Source organism: Sarcophilus harrisii, chromosome 4 (assembly GCF_902635505.1).
Source record: "Sarcophilus harrisii chromosome 4, mSarHar1.11, whole genome shotgun sequence".
Lineage (NCBI taxonomy): Eukaryota > Metazoa > Chordata > Mammalia > Dasyuromorphia > Dasyuridae > Sarcophilus > Sarcophilus harrisii.
The window spans coordinates 334,550,438-334,555,416 of NC_045429.1; the positions used below are offsets into that span (position 1 = coordinate 334,550,438).

At 44.0% G+C, this 4,979-nt stretch overlaps 1 long non-coding RNA gene across 1 annotated transcript; it reads left to right on the forward strand.

Annotated features, from left to right (window-relative positions):
* Positions 1-480: 480 nt before the first annotated feature.
* On the forward strand, positions 481-4,644 carry LOC116423302. The gene is made up of 2 exons (XR_004233859.1): positions 481-4,103; positions 4,477-4,644. It is a non-coding gene; the product is annotated as an uncharacterized LOC116423302 (long non-coding RNA).
* The last annotated feature ends 335 nt before the right edge of the window (positions 4,645-4,979 follow it).

The following is a 4,979-nucleotide window of genomic DNA, read 5'->3' on the forward strand; positions in this document are numbered from 1 at the left end:
TTCTCATTCAACCATCCAATAAAACACTACCATTTACTCTATGAGCTCCCCCAATGCCCATTGACAAATGGGGCAAGCTGGGAGGGATTGAGAAAACCATCATGTCCATCCTCATGGTTCTCAGCCTATTGAGGCTGACAGGTGAAAACCTAGGATTGATGCTTGTATGTTAAGGAAAGGAGATGCCATATTGTAGTTACCTCATGATCTCTAGCTGGCCAGATGTCATTGCTTCCCCTACTTCTATAGACTTAGAACCTAAGTAGGATAGCATCACTATTCCCTCTAACCATTCCTCTGTCTACCTGTTAATTGACTGGTATCTCATCCATGAAGATGCCTCCCTTTACGTCTCTCCTGATCTTGCTATTCCTAAAAGTTGTAGTTCACTTGTGCCTGACTCTCTGTGATCCCATTCGGAGTTTTCTTCTGCCATTTATTTCTCCAGTCCATTTACTGATGAGGAATTGAGGCAGACAGGGTTACATGACTTGGTCAGGGTCACACAGCTAGGAAGTAGGACTGATTCCAGGCCCAGCGTTCTATCTCTGGGCCACCCACCATCTTAATCTCAAAGGAGGCAAGAGAATCCACGATTGCCAAATTACTTATAGCCTCAGAGGCCAGGCCTTAAGTGTCCTTATTTCATTTTCCCACCAGCTCTTGGGTCTTCTTGGGACAGTGTAGATGATATGGTCAGTACTCATTGATGCAGAGGGAATGATTGGTACCAATAGGATTCTTCTTTTAACTGATACTTCTTAATCTCTACCCAGGAAAGTTGGGGGAAGGGCTAAGATCCTTGGAGACCTTTGAGAGAATACTTATTTTCTTAACCAGAGATTTCCAGTCTGAACTTTTTTCATTAGACATTCATCCATAAGGAAAAATCCCTTTTTTCCAACCCTCTTCCTGTCCCAAAGAGGCGATCTGGATCTTAAAGAAGGCGAGTATAACTGTGCTGTTCCCTTGCAAAAGACTTTAAAGACTCTAAATAATAGCAGCATGATCTCCTTAGGACAAGCCTCTCTCCTCTCCACTTTTACCCCATCCATCTCCTCTTCCTGGTTCTTTCCTTTCATGTCACTACCCCTTTTTTTTTTTATTCCCCCTTTATCTTCTCCTCCCTTTCTCCCTCTCTCTCAGCAAGTTTTTTATGTGATTACAGGCACTGCATGGTAATTAGTGCTAAACTCATTTGCACAACTACAGTTAATTGGCTACAACAATTAATTAATGTGTTGGAAATTTGGCACTGGAAAAAAAAAAGTTTGTCATAAAAAAAAAAAGCAAAAAAAAAAAAAGTAGAATGAAATGCCCATAAAAATCTAGGGCAGGCTTCAAAGGCCCAGCTGGGCCTCAGACTTGAGGCTGGCCTTTTCTGCCACCTTCCCACGCTCAACTCCAACAGCATTCGGCCATTCCCATTTTTTCCTCCTTTCTTTCTCTTTCTCCCTCTTTTTTTTTTTTTTTTTTTTTTTTAACAACTTAAGCAAACTCATTTCCCTGATAAAATATAGCATGACTAATGGCTAGAGCATGTAAAAATCATTGGGAAAATGTCCTTGGAAGACGAATGCATTTTCAGCAGAATAATTAACTTAATTAACAAATTCACATGCATATTCATCAGGCTATTAATGTCTTCTCGGCTCAGCTTGATGAACATTGCGGTAATAACCATCTCATTTACATACTGCATTCTACTGCGATCCAAAACAGAGACAACATACAGGCGTACACACGCGCGCATGCACACACACACACACACACACACACACAAGTACGGGCACACACACAACATGTGTGAGTCAGTCTAGACTCCAGGGTGATTGGGAATGTGGGAGATTGCACAGGCACCTGGCAGGGGATTGGGTGGAACCCTGCGAGAGTGTGGTCTGCGGAGAGTCATTGTTGAGGGAGCCTGGGGGGCCGGTAGGGGCGGGGGGAGTTCACAAGCATTTGTGTCTGAGAGATCAAGAGAGAACTTTCATCATGCTCTGTCCCTGTCTCTCCGTCTCTCCCTTTCTTCCTTCTCTCCTTTTCTCCCTCCCTTTTCCTCTCCCTCTCCTCGCCCCCCCCCTCCATCTCTCTAGGGAAAAACTTGGTATCTGTGCCAACTTTCTTCCCCCCTTCCCTCCCTCCCTCCTCTCCTCCTCTTTCCCCCCGCCCAACTGCTGCCAGCCGGCGTCAGCGCCGAATTGCCATCTCCCTCAGCTCTCTGTGGAGCAATCTTGAGGAGCAGTAAGGTGTGACGCTGGGCTCTGCCGGCTTCGCAGCACCGCCTGCGGAAAGAGCGCAGGATGGAGGAGGAAGATTAAGAGAAATCGCGAGCAGGGCTCTGCTGCCATTGGTGTGTGCAAGCGCCGAGGAGGAAGGGAGAGTGAGAGAGCGAGAGAGAAAGGGAAAAAAAAAAAAAACCACAGCAGCTGTCGGCCTAATTCTTCTAACACTCTGCTTGTGGTCATATTAGAAAAACAGATTATGCCCCTCGGTGCCACTCACTTATATTTGACATACGTTAATGTTCTATATCTTCATTCTCCCGTCTCCACAGTGCTGGACTTTGGGTTCGGGGGCCTGGGGCTGGCCGAGCCAGAAGGCCACAGGAGAAGCTGCCCAGTGCCCTCTCCTCCCCCTCTGCTTCCCAAAATGCCCCCCCCCCCAGAAAGGAAAAGCACCATGTCTATCTTTGTATCTGATGCTCCTGTTTCCTCCCTGCCCCACCTCCACGATGGTGTCTTTGTAAGGAGCTCTTCGTGTGCCCTCCAACAAAGCATCCTCCCTCCTCCCTAAAGGGTCCACCTTAGGACCTGCCAAACCCAACTGAATTCTGGGGCATCCCGTTTTACCTTGGCGCCTCCCTTTCCTATTCAGGAGGAGGAAGGACGATAGGAAAGGGTAATTCTAAGAATGCACATCCCAGAGTTAGGGAGGAAAGACACCTAAGGACCCCACAGGTCAATCTAGGAGTGTTTCTGAGTAGCTATGGAAACCAGGTTACCCCATCACTACCAATCTTGAAGGAAAATAGGGGTGCAGCCTGTTAGGGTCTTTTCTTCCTAGCCCCCAAGCTGGAAAAAATGACTAGACTTTAGAGCAACCAGGTGGCACTGTCCTTGTACCTGTCCCTCTCTGGCCCCAGTGGGTGCCCCTGCCCCTTCTCTGTTTTTCTAATGTTCATTTGATGGCGCCTTGTTCCACACTGTGTGCCTTGTCCTCTTCTGAGACCTGTTGCTTAGCAACCACTAGTACCTTCTTTCTAATAACTCACAGGGACCATGAGATACATCTATGTCTTTATCCCTATTCCCTCTCCCCACTCCGACTATTTATTGTTAATAATCAAAGCCTCTGCTTCAGGTTCACGTGGCATTGTTTTCTCAGAAGGTATTGATAGACATCAGCTTGTGTGCCCCCCAAAGGGTGGAAGGTAGACTTAAACTAGGAAAGAATGAGTTTAAAACTAAGAACTTTCCAAAAGAGTAGGGTGGAAAACGCCAAAGAACAAGATATTGGGAAGATCTAGAAGCAGTTTCTTGGGGTTGTCTCCAAATGGGCTGCAGTTCATACAAATCTTCACAAATTTCTCTGAATCCTTTATATTTGTAATCTCTTTTTTGTCTGAACCTGAGATTTTCATTGGTAAAGGGAATTCTCAGTAGGAGTAGTGAAGGCTTTATTTGGCTACAGTGAGTAAACTCAAGTCCTCCTGGGGTTGCTCTCTAACTCCTGAAGTAATTCCTCTCGGTCCTTCACCATTCAATAAAAATCTGATTCTATTTCTGGTAGCTGGGGTACATACAGAAGTAGGGAATTCTTCAGTCAAGGTGGAAGAAGATCTGACTTCAGGGTTGAAATGAAGATGACTTGAAAAGTTCTCAACAGTGGGATTAGTTCTAACTATCAGGCCTGTTCTTTCCTAGTCTCTCTTTTCCTTCACTTCTACCCTTCTACTCTGTCTCCATCTAATCTACCACCTGGTCTTTGATCTGTTGCTATAGAGACCACCTCTTCCCCACTGCCCCCAGGAATCCTAAGAGAAGTTAAGACATTGCAAATGAGGGAGCAAAGCCATGCTTGAAGAATCCAATGGTCATTGGGTAAGTACCTACCGTGAAAAGATAAGACTATATTACATCTAGAGTCTTAAATCCAGAAAGTACATTAGAGGTCATTCAGTCTAATCACTGGAAATTACTGCTCAGAAAGGAGAACTGACTTCCCTAAAGCTTGAAGAGATCACACAGTTAAATAACAAATCTGAAACTAAAACCCAGTATTCTGAGTTGTATTCATTTAAAAAAAAAAAGATGGATATCGTTTTTTTTTTTATCCATGTTGCTTGCTTCCTAATAACTGTTGTTCCTCTACCACTAAAGAGAACCCTCTATTATAACAAAGATATATAATTAAACAAAACAAATCAAGACATGGTCCATGATTAACAATGTGTGCCTCATTCTGTATTTATAGGCCAGCATCTTTCTGCAAAGAAGAAAAAAGAATGCTTCATTTTTCAGCTCTCTGAAGTCACATTTTGATCAGTCTGGATATCTTTCAACATTGTTTTCCTTGTGGTCTCTGGGTAGATTGCTGCTCCTGGTTCATCAATTCATACAAGTCTTCACAAATTTTTCTGAATTCTTCCTATTTGTAATTGTCTTTTTTGTGTGTCTGAATGTCTCATTTTCATTAGTAAAAGAAATTCCTAGGGAGGAAACTCCCTCTACCAAAGAGGGTGAGCATTTTCTAATCTTAGCCATGTCTTATCTTAAAGAAAGGCTTACAGGGATGAGAAGTTATATAGCTTGCCCAGGATCAAACACGGTGAGTTATTCTGACTCTGAGGCCATCCCTCTACTCATTAGGCCACACTGTCCCCACTCTACTGTTTGTTTCTTAAAGTATAATAATGTTACATTGTAATCATATGCCAGAACTTGCTTGGCAATTCCCTAGTAGGCACTCACTTTATT